Source organism: Neomonachus schauinslandi, chromosome X, assembly GCF_002201575.2.
Source record: "Neomonachus schauinslandi chromosome X, ASM220157v2, whole genome shotgun sequence".
NCBI classification, from domain to species: domain Eukaryota; kingdom Metazoa; phylum Chordata; class Mammalia; order Carnivora; family Phocidae; genus Neomonachus; species Neomonachus schauinslandi.
Window position 1 is genome coordinate 88,104,226 of NC_058419.1, and position 11,952 is coordinate 88,116,177.

The following is an 11,952-nucleotide window of genomic DNA, read 5'->3' on the forward strand; positions in this document are numbered from 1 at the left end:
GGGGGGGAGGGGGAGGTATTACAACAGCAGAGCTTGAGTGGGCGTGTGTGTGTGTGTGTGTGTGTTGGGGGGGGGGTGGGGTTGTCAAGAAGAGGCAATTTTGTGGCCAGAAGAGCAAGTGGGGCATGGGAGAGAAAAATAGAGGAATTGAATTTGTTCTGCCAGGCGTGATGTAATCCCTTCCTACATCTACTTCAGAAAATCAAAGTTGCTTCTGAATGCTTTGGCCCAGCTGAATTCTCTCCAGAGAACAGAAATTCGTATAAACCCTGCATGAAGGCTGCCAAAAGGGAAGAGACTGCCAACATCGTGGCCACATGATGGGGAAAAGGAGGGCTCAGATTCACTGGGACAAGGCTCTGGCGCAGGAAGTGGGGCTATGACGGGCAACCCCACCCATTCTTGTACTGATATATGAGGCTATGCTGTTACCCATTTCCCCCCGAATATTGTGTAAAGGGTCTGCTGTAGACTGAATGTTTGTGTCCTCTCCAAATTCACATGTTGAAACCTAATCCCCAAGGTGATGGTACTAGGAGGTGCAGCTTTTAGGAAGTGGTGAGGTCATCAGAGGGGAATTGTCAAGAATGGGATTAGTGCCCTCATAAAGGAGGCCCCAGAGAGCTTCCTGGCGTTTTCTACCACGTGAAGACTGGCAAGAAGATGGCCGCCTGTGAACTGGGAAGTGGATTTTTACCACTTGATCTTGGACTTCCCAGCCTCCAGAACTATGAGAAATAAATGTCCTTTGCTTATAAGCCCCCCAGTCTATGGTAGTCTGTCACAGCAGCCTGAACAGACTAAGATAGGATCTTATATATTATTTTAATCTCTCATCAGTTTATTCTAATGACACACTCTATCGCCTTGAGCTCCGTAATTGCTTTAAGCAGTGGAGTCTTCTTTAGTCTGATAAAAGAGTCATCATGTTAAGTGTCCTTAGGGTTGCAACTGAAGAAATCTAGAGCCTTAGCTTAGCACTTTGACTTCACAATTAAGTTTTTGGTTTTGCACACTTAGGTAAATGGAAGAGCACTTTGAACTCACTTTTGGATAATTAGCACAAAGAGAAAATGGCTTTGCAAGTCACAGTGTGGCACAGTTCAAACTGAGCAAATGAGAACAAAAATCAACACTTTCATATTCATACAAACCTTCTGCCACAAAGAATTTTCATTTAACTTAAGGTGATAAATCTGGGTAATTATGTGATAAGGTTATCCATAAAACTGTTAATCAAACTCACATACATTTTGTAGAGTCTCATACATAATTCTGCAATTGGGATCTTTTAGGAAAATACATTATTTGAGTCTAAAAATATCACTCCATTGTAACCATTTATCAGCAAAATGGAAAAATGTCTCTTGGCTAGTTCTGTTTAGTCAGTTACTGCAGTGAAAGGTGTTAGGTAGTATTCAAGACATACAATTATAAATAATACAATGTATGCTTGTTTCTAATGCGTACTCCCTGATAGACATCCAATGTAAATAAAGAAATATACATTTGGTCCAGAATGGATATTAAAAAAAAACCCTTTAAAAGTCAGGGTTTGCCATGGACAGATAAAGACACAAAGATCCTTTCTCTATTTTATTTTGTTAAATCCATACATAAATACTTCTGGAAGGTGTCTAATGCTTCTACTAGCCAGGATCTTATGCAGACATTTGCCATCTGAGACAGGAAGGTATAAATAACACCTGAATGAAGATGGCAAGTCTGGAGGTAATTTAAAAAGCGGGATGTATCCTAAATCACAGAACATGACACCCAGGGGTAGTATGTTTGGAGGGAATCCACAGATTGACTTTTAGACACTAAGCTTCGCTTATGCTTTCCTCATTAAATGAAATTAATTCTCACCTGGTCTGGGGGAGCGCCTCTCAAAAGAATATGCCCTTTGTAGTAGCTTAGAAGCATTCATTTGCCTCCCTTGGATTACCCATATTCTCTTTTGGCTCAACAATTTCCAGCTCACTTTAGAAAGTCATTTCATCCTTAGGCGGAAGTGCATTTCCAGATATATTGGGCACTTTTGATCCCTGCTGGCTCCGAGGCCTTCTTTGAAGATCACAGTCAGGAAAAACATTTTTCTGTGGATGACAACAATTGGGAGAATTCTGGGTAACTCTTAGAACCACTGAAATAAATAGTGGATTTTCAGTTGGTGTGGTTCCCTCATAGATTAGCAGACGGGTTGGCAGTCAAGATTAAAGCAGCATATGGAGGACTGAAAAAAAAATGAGAACTTAATTAACTTCATTCTCCTGCCGATGGACATTTTAGGTTGTCTGCCACTTGGCAATATTACAAATAATGCTGCATGGTACTCACGGCTGTATAAGATTTCCTCTAGAATATATTCCCATAAGTAGAACTGCTGGGTCAAAGGGTGTATACATCTTTAATTTTACTAGATATTATCACATGGCTCTCCAAAATGCCTGTACCAAGTTATACTCCCATCAGCAGGATGTGAGATTTTCTGTTATTCTACCTTTTCACCAAAACTCAGTAGTATCTGAATTTTTAATTTTTGTTGGTTGTCCAATGGTGGTAAAATTGCATTCCCTTACTGTTTTAATTTGTACTTCTCTGATGAACAGTCATATTGGGTGTCTTTTCATATATCCTTTGGCCTTTGAGCTTCCTCTTCTGTGAGTTACCAATTTCTATTCTGTTGGCTTGTTTTTTCCTCCTATTGATTTGTAAGATCTTCTTTAAAAATACTCTTTGTAATTTTATGTTTTGCAAATAACATCCTCTAGCCCATGGATTTTCTTTTCACTTTATCTTTGGGAGTATTTTATAGGTCTGAAGTATGTAATTTTAGTGTAGTTGAATTTATTGATCTCATCTTTTGTATGTTTAAGAAATCTTTCCCTATACCTTGGTCACAATTATATTTTCCTAAATTGGGTTCAAAGATGTGTGAGGCTTGATTTTTCACAACTGGAATTTATTATTTTTGTTTATTGTGTGTTAGTTCTCTATTGCTGTGTGACAAGTTACTACAGACGGCAGCTTAGAGTAGCACAGATTTATCAGCGCAAAGTTCAGTAGATCAAAAGTCTAATACAAAATAGCTCAGTTCTCTGCTGATGATCTTAGGAGGCTGAAATCTAGTTGTTGACTATTTGTGTGTTCATCTTCTAAGCTAACGTGGTTGTGGCAGGATTTAGTTCTTTGCAGCTGTAGGACTGAGCTTCTCATTTCCTTGCTGGCTGCTAGCCAGAGGCTGCTCTAACTCCCAGAGGCCATTCACGTTCCTTGCCATGTGGCCCCCCTCGATCTTCAAAGCCATCTTCAAGGAAGCTCCCTTGTGTTAAATACCTCCACATGCTTCAAATCTCTCTGACTGAAAATCTCTTCTTCAGGAAGAGTCCTGTCATTTTTAAGGGCTCACCTGATTAGGTCAAGCCCACCTAGGATAATCTCCCTATTTTAAGGTCAACTGATTTGGGATCCTAATTACATCTGCAACATTCCTTACACAGCAGCACCGAGATTAGTGCTTGATTAAATAACTAGGAGAAGCTCTGGGTATACCATGGGCTCCATAATTTGGGGGCCATCTTAGAATTCTGCCTATCACATGCTATAAAGTAAGGATCCATATTTTTTCCATTTGGATCACTACTTTCATTTTGGAAAAGTTAAGACATATACAAAAGTAGAGAAAATAATTTCGTGAACTCTTATGTTCCCAGTACCTTGCTTCTGTGATTTCACATGGCTAATCTTGTTTCATCTACATCCCCACTGCCTTCTCCCCACACCTCACGGGCAGATTATTTTTCAGCAAGTCCGAGACATGGTAGTTTGTAAATCTTTCCATATGTATTTTTAAGGACAATGATTTCTTTCTACCTGGGATTAGCCAAACTCAAGGTTTAGGGCCCCATTCTTCAGACTGCCAAGTCTGCCCAAGACTTCTTTTTTTTTTCTTTTTAAGATTTTATTTATTTATTTGAGAGAGAGAGAATGAGCTGTGAGGTGGGGCAGAGGGAAAGAGATAGAGAAGCAGACTCCCTGCTGAGCAGGAAGCACAATGTGGGGCTTGATCCCAGAACTCAGAGATCATGACCTGAGCTGAAGGCAGACGCTTAACCAACTGACCACCAAGGTGCCCCATGTCCAAGACTTCTGACACCAACTGCAAGTTCAGGGATTTCCCAAAACCACCTTCAGGTTGGATAATTTGCTAGAAAGGTGCGGAAAACTCACAGAAACCTATTCTATTCACAGTCACATTTATTATAGGCAAAGGATGCAAATTAGAAGACATGCGTAGGGCAGTATCTTGGACGAGGAGGGTTCCAAATGTAAAGCTTCCATGTCCTCAGGGATGCGTGACCCTCGCAGCATTGATATGTGGCAATAAGTATATGGAGTATTGCCAAGCCAGAAAGCTCACCCAAGCTTTGCCAGGCAAACTTTTCATTGGGGTCTCATTATGTAGGCATGACTGATTGAATCATCACCCATGTGGTTGAACTCAATCTCCAGGCCCCCTCTCCTCCCAGAGGTCGAGCTGATACATGTGGCTCACTGCCCCAACCCTCTAATTACTTGGTTGGTCTTTATGTCGGGGCCAGTCCCTACCCTGAGTCATCTCCTACCCTGAGTCATCTCATTAGCATAGACTATCAGGCAGGGGCTAAAGCACCCACCATGAATAATAAAGACACTCCAATCACTTAGGAAATTTTTAGGGCCAGCCAAGTCTGTCCTTCCTTCCTTCCTTCCTTCCTTCCCACGATACCATTATCACACCTAAAAAATTAAAACAATTCCTTATTGTCATCAAATATCCAATAAATGTGCTAATTTCCTCCATTGTCTTTTTTTTTTTTTAAAGCAGTTGATTTCTATCAACCAGTATCTTAACAAACTTCACATATTGCACTTGGCTGACATGTATCTTAAGTTTCTTTTAGCTTATAAGTTCCTCTTCCCTCTTCCCCTGCCCCCCATCCTTGCAATATATTTGTAGAAGAAAATGAGTCATTTGTTCTATAGAGTCTACCATGTTCAGGATTTTGCATAAATTACATAACCATAAAATACCGTTTATGCGTGACATGTTTAAATTCACTGGGCTAGAACAGACAGTTCAAATCCACCTCGTGCCACACATTTCACAGGCACAAAGCAAGCATTTTAAAGACACTTGTGAAAAAGCCACTGGTTGAGTGAATAGCTGGGTGACCTGGGAACTCTGGAATATCTGTTTTGGTCTGTCCTTGATCCATCCTCCAAGCTTAACTGCAAGTTACCCTCATGTGAATGAGTAGACCAGTGCTTGGAAAGCTCCAGGACTTCAAGGCCTGTTTCTATATGACAGACACTTCATAGAGGCCTGTACCCATGGCCCTGCCTGAGGGGATTTCTAAGAAAACATACTGCCATGTCTGTCAGTGACTTGGAATCCCCCAAGACTTCTGCCCATCAAGAAATGAAGATTTGACCAACAAGGGCTTTGGAGCTCTGGGGTCCAGCTGTACAAACTCTGGAAAAAACAAAACTGGAACTCTGGCTGAATTGGGAATCAGGTCTTGTGGGCCCAAATGACTTTTAAGTCAGAACGACACCAATTTACAGAAGTCAACTGTAAAAAGCTTGACTAAAGAAAACTGGCTCTGTCTCAAAAACAGACATGTGTTTCAACAGAGTTCTTTGAGAAGTGCTCAGAGGTGAGAGCTGAGCCCCCAGTAAGTGCCTTTAGAGATCCCATCAGAATTGTCTTGCCGCTGGTAGATCTGCAAGTCTTCAAAAGAGCTTCATTGTCATGTTGGAGAAATCAGTTCCCCACAACGAGTATGAATTAAGTGCTCTTTTTTGTTTGTTTTTTTTGTTTTGTTTTTTTAATTTAACATTTTTTAATTTTATGTTAATCACCATACATTACATCATCAGTTTTTGATGTAGCGTTCCATGATTCATTGTTTGCGTACAACACCCAGTGCTCCATTCAGTATGTGCCCTCTTTAATACCCATCACTAGGCTAACCCATGCCCCCACCCCCCTCCCCTCTAGAACCCCCAGTTTGTTTCTCAGAGTCCATAGTCTCTCCTGGTTCATCTCCCCCTCTGCTTTCCCCCTACGTGCTCTTAATATATTTTCTTTCCTTTTTTTTTTTAAGATTTTATTTATTTTTGAGAGAGAGAGAGAGAACATGAGCGGGGAGGAGGGGCAGAGCGGGGGGAGGGGCGGACGGGGAGGGGGAGGGGCTGAGCAGGGAGCCCAATGCGGGACTCAATCCCAGGACCCCGAGATCATGACCTGAGCCGAAGGCAGACGCTTCATCGACTGAGCCACCCAGGTGTCCTCTTAATATATTTTCAGAAAGACAAAGCTACTTCTCTTGGTTGTGGCTTCAGTCCAGGCTTTTGTCCCAGTGACTACACCATTTGAGGGTGGGATGGATAGCATGGCCATCCCATGGATCCTCTCATGGCCAGGAGTCCTCGGCTTGTGCGACTGCATGAGGTACTCTGACCAAATGCCAAAGTGTTTGGCAGACTTAAGATGTAGGTATACAAGCTGATCTGCCACAGTGCTGAAATTCAGAAACACATATGCTTCCGTATTCCAAACCCAGAACTCTCTCCCTCCCAAGATCTGCCTCTCCATTACCTGTCCAGCAACACAGATGTGAAACCCAGAGCACCAGCTAAGCTCCTTTCGGGGAGCATGGGCTGCTACCCATGGTGGGCTTCAGGGAGGAGGTCAGTACCTTTGTTCCTCCCTGGCTTCAATCACCAGGATCTCCATTTGGACCACCAAGGCCAGCTTCTGAGAAACAGGTTTGCTCACTGTGGGCTTGGGACATGCTCATTGGCAGACTGTCCTGTGGGGGGAGGTTGTACACATGGGAGTGCATTTTCGGGAAGAAAAGGAGCTCTCTGGATTGTTGTTCCTCCAGAGGAGAGCTGCTAGAAGAAACCCCATGTTGGGAGCCAGAGCCAGCGAGGGCAGACTTGTAGGATAGCCCTGAAGAGCTGGAACATCGTCTTGCCATGTGGCTCAGGGAGGTAGAGGATGAAGCTGGGTTCTTAAGAGAACCGTGCTGGGGGCTGAAATGCCTCCCGAAGAGGCTGCTGTGGAGGAATGGACGCTGAGACTCAGTGGAAGATTTCGGGTCTGGAAGGTTGTTGTCAAATGGAAGTAGGTGGGTGGGGTGCAGGAGTGAAACTTTCATGCCGTCCCATGCCGCATACAGGAATGACTTGGTTCCAGGCTCTGCGGTGCTGCAATTAAGACTGTTGTTCTTCTGGAAAGCTTTGCTCAGGGGAGTCTGGCAGGAGCCCTCTTTGTAGCCAGAACTCTTGGGACTTTTCTCCTCAGACTGCTCCAGTGTCACTGTTCATTCCACCAGAAAATTGAGGGTGATTACAGAGAGCTAGAGAGGGATGGTCCAGAGGGTTGGGCTTTGGAAAATTCCTTTTTTACTTTTATACATAAAGAGTGGAGACGTATATGCAAAGCAGCGGGGCTGCCGATTTTGGCTGATGGGATGAGGACCCTGTTATGAGGCTTAGTCTATGATTCCTTCACCTTGATGTTGAAGGAGCCATTACTTTCTTCTTGGTCAGTATCGATGTCAGCAGCCCATGGTGTGGTCTGCTGTCCTTACACAGAGACGTGGTCTACACCCAGCCTTGGGGCCAGAGAGTTTGGACCTCGGCATCCAGGAAAGCTTTCACCCTCCTACTCCCCAGAATGGCTCTTGTTTCTTTCCAGACCACCACCTGACAGAGCACCTCCCCGATTTCAACATTCTCTCCCAATTTCCTCTGGGCTCTGTTCCCCTTTTCCTCTTCTTTACCAGAACAAATCTGTTCTCTCTGCTCCGTGTCTTTCTCCTCTTCCAGCATCTCTGCAGTCTTTGCTTGTGTGTGTGCCTGGCATTCATCCTGGTACTTGACCATCTGCTCTGGCATTGCCGTGCCAATAGCTTCTTTCAGTTTCTGTAGAGGCTCCTTCAGATGCACCCCCCCCACACACACACACCTCCCAGAGAAGTTTTTGAGCAAGTATGAGCAGGATGTCCTTGCTGCAGATCAAGAATGAAGTCCCATGGCCATGCACTTCAGAACGGACTCGGCTGCTCAGCTCCCAGGTTTGTACTTCCATGTTTAATAGGATCCCATTAATATCCTGGGCGAAGAACTTCATTTGTACTCTCCCTCAGCGGTTCTGGCAGCCTGAGCCAGCTCCTCAGTACATCTCTCCAGGGCACTGGCAGGCCTTTGCAGAGGGAAGAGAACTCTTTGAATTCCTGGTCCAATCCCACCCCATGGGAATCTCTTTCATCACCCGTTTCACAGAGGGTTCTTCCTTCCGGAGACTCACTGAGCAACTACTTCAAGTCCAAATCAGTGAGAGAGACCATGGCAGTGACCTCCTGGACAAATTGCTGTCAGAAGCAGAGCAGAAGGGTGAGAGCAAAGGGTGGGAGATGCTCCCCCATTCTCACAGGCTTATGCTCCTCATGCCTGTTTTTTGGGGGACTATTTCTCTTTCTGAAATTTCTTCACCATCTCTTTATCATTTAGTGCCCCTTGAGCATTCCTCCTCCTCCCTCCTCATTCTTCCTCCTCCTCCTCCTTCTCTTCTTCTTCTTACCAGCACTGAGAGCTATGAAACCAGTTTAAGAAAACCTGGGCTTTGTTTACTTCTTCTCCCTGTTGAAATTGTCATCTTTTTTTCTTTTTTCTCTTCTTCCTTCCTTCCTCCAACTTCTTTTGGTAATTTTCCCTCTTGAATTAAGTCGTTGTCAAATTCCGAAGCTTGTCATAACTGCAGGTTCTCAGGTTGATGTAAAGTGCTCCATACTTCGTGGTCAGAGAAGCAAGAAGAAGCTCATTACACGCTTCAAGTCCAAGTCAGCGAGCAGAAGAATCAGATGCATCATACTCATCCCCCATACCAATCAAGTCCCATATTTGGTCTTTTCTATGATTCTTTCCACCCTCGTTTCCAGGCTGAAGACCTTCTACTCTTTCCTGTGCACTCTTCACTAGTCCTGGGTAGAACTCTGGGCACACTCATCATCTGGGTCAAAGACGTGAGTGTAACCTGAAGAATTGCTGCAGCCATCTTAGAATCTCAGTGCTCTTCTGCTCTCCCAACTTCCTCTTGCCCTGATTTCTTTAAAAATGTGAGATTCAGAGGGCCTGGGAAAAAGGTGAACTGGATCCCATGGTGTTCCAACATGACTACAAACAAGTGTTGGCAGCTGTTAACTGTTTGGCTTCTTTGTCACAAGTGCAACAGCCTGGTAGGCTGCAAATGTTTCCTTGCGAGCAGGCTTGGCCAGATGCATTGGCGGCGGCTCTTGTTATCAACTGGACCCAGAAGGAAGTCTACCAGTGGTGCCCCATGCAGTTCCACAGTATGTGTCCACAGATCAAAAAACTCTCATGAGAGGGGCGCCTGGGTGGCTCAGTTGAGCCCAAGCTGCCTTGGGCTCAGGTCATGATCCCAGGGTCCTGGGATCGAGCCCTGCATCAGGCTCCCTGCTCAGCGGGAAGCCTGCTTCTCCCTCTCCCACTCCCCCTGCTTGTGTTCCCTCTCTCGCTGGGTCTCTCTCTGTCAAATAAATAAAATCTTAAAAAAAACCAAAAACTCACATGAGAGTCAGAAAAGAGAGGGAAAATGCCAACTCAAGGTCTGTGAAACATTTCAGGGGACAGCGTGGTGGCTTGTAGTTAATGCCCTGGGAGAACTTGGAAATCTGGCTTTTTGAAAACTAGTTGTTAAAGAGGAGCACTCACTGAAGACACAACAATAAGAAAACAAACAACCCAGTTAAAAAATGAACAAAAGGCCTTGGGTGCCTGGGTGGCTCAGTTGGTTAAGCATCTGCCTGAGGCTCAGGTCATGATCCCAGGGTCTTGGGATTGAGTCCTGCATTGGGCTGCCTGCTCGGCGGGGAGTCTGCTTCTCCTTCTCCCTCTGTTCCTCCCCCCTGCTCTCTCTCTCTCTTTCTCAAATAAATAAAATAAAATCTTTTTTAAAAATGAGCAAAAGACCTGAATAGACACCTCACCAGAGAAGATATACAGATGGCAAATAAGCATACGAAAAGATGCTCCATATCTTATGTCGTTAGGGAAATGCAAATAAAAACAACGGAGATCCCACTGCACCCTTATTAGAATGGCCAAAATCCAGAACACTGACAACACCAAATGCTGACAGGGAGATGGAGCAACAGGAACGCTCATTCATTGCTGGTGGGAATGTAAAACGGTACAGCTGCTTTGGAAGACAGTTTGACAGTTTCTTACAAAGTTTAAATATACTCTTATTATACCATCCAGCAATAGTGCTCCTTAGTATTTATCCAAAGGAGTTGAAAACTTGTGTCTACACCAAAGCCTGCATATGGATGCTTATAGCATATTTGTTCATAGTTTGTTCATAATTTCCAAAACTTGGAAACAATCAAAATGTCCTTCAGTAAGTGAATAGATTAAAATAGAATGTTATTTGGTGCTAAAAAGAAATGAGCTATCGTGGCACCTGGGTGGCTCAGTCAGTTGGGCATCTGCCTTCAGCTCAAGTCATGGTCTCAGGGTTCTGGGATTGAGCCCCACGTCAGGCTCTCTGCTCAGTGGTTGGTTTGCCACTCCCTCTCCCTCTGTGATCTCTCTCGCTTTCTCTTAAAAATTAAATAAATAAAATCTTAAAAAAAAATAGGAATGAGCTATCAAGTCATGATGGGACCTAGAGGAATCTTAAATGCATGTTGCTAAGTGAAAGAAGATAGTATGAAAAGGCTACATACTGTGTGATTCCAACTATATGATCTTCTAGAAAAGGCAAAATTATGGAGACAGTAAAAAGATTGGTTGTTGCTGGGGGTTGGATAGGAGAGAGGAATTTGTAGGGGGAGCACAAAGGATTTTGGGGGGCAGTGAAACTATCCTGTCTGATACAGTAATGGTGAATACATGTTATTAAACATTTGTACTATGGACTTTAGTTAACAATAATGTACCAATACTGGTTCATCCATTGTAACAAATGTACCACATTGATGCAAGATGTAAAAAGTAGGGGAAACTGGGTTGGTGGTGGAGGGGGAGGCATTTGGGAACTCTCTGTACTTTCCAATTTCTTTTCCTATAAGTCTAAAACTGCTCTAAAAAATAGTCAATTAAAAAAAAAAAACACAACCATGGAAGAACCGAAAAGACCTTCGGTAAGAAGTCTCCCAGATGAGAGTGGCATGTGGCGTACAGTGGAAGGTGCTCACCGAGCCCAGAACCTGGAGGAGAAAAGGAGACCAGGCTTTCTGGAGCCATGGCCAAGCAGAGCCATCAGGGACAAAGGAACAGCCCTGCATAGGACTCATGGTCTTAACGGAGAGGGGAAGCAGGTCTTTGGGGGTGAGGTGGCACTGAGGGGTTAGGTGCTTGTGATCAGAAGCCCAGGGTTGGGGGAAGGATCCAAGCCCTCTTTCTTTCTTTCTTTCTTTTTTTTTTTTAAAGTAGGCTCCAGAGATCAAGACCTGAGCTGAGATCAAGAGTGGGACACTTAGCCGACGGAACCACCCTGGCGCCCCTGCAGGACCCCTGCCCTCCCTCTAATGCATGTTATGCCTTCACTGATCTAGAGCATCTCAAACATGATTATTCTGAAGTCGCTTTCAGTTCCATAACATTGACTTCACTGAGTTGGTATCAGATTATTTTGTTAGATGTTTTTTGCTTAGCATAGGACTCCCTTATGTGCTCTAGAATTTTTGTTTGCACATTCATTTGGAGTGCCTTTTCCTTGCTTTTTGTTTTCCTTTTCCTTTGTTTTATTTTCACATGCTGACTTCGTTGAAAGGTTTGGTAGTTGCTTCAACTCAGCTCTCCTTCATGGTAGGAAATTGAAGGGAAGTGGCACACACACCCTGTTTCCTGGGTTTGTTACTCTGTATACTA

The 11,952-nt window shown here is 44.0% G+C and overlaps 1 pseudogene; it reads right to left on the reverse strand.

The window, feature by feature from the left end:
- Window positions 1-6,764: 6,764 nt before the first annotated feature.
- LOC110573056 lies at window positions 6,765-9,229 on the reverse strand (annotated as a pseudogene).
- Window positions 9,230-11,952: the final 2,723 nt, after the last annotated feature.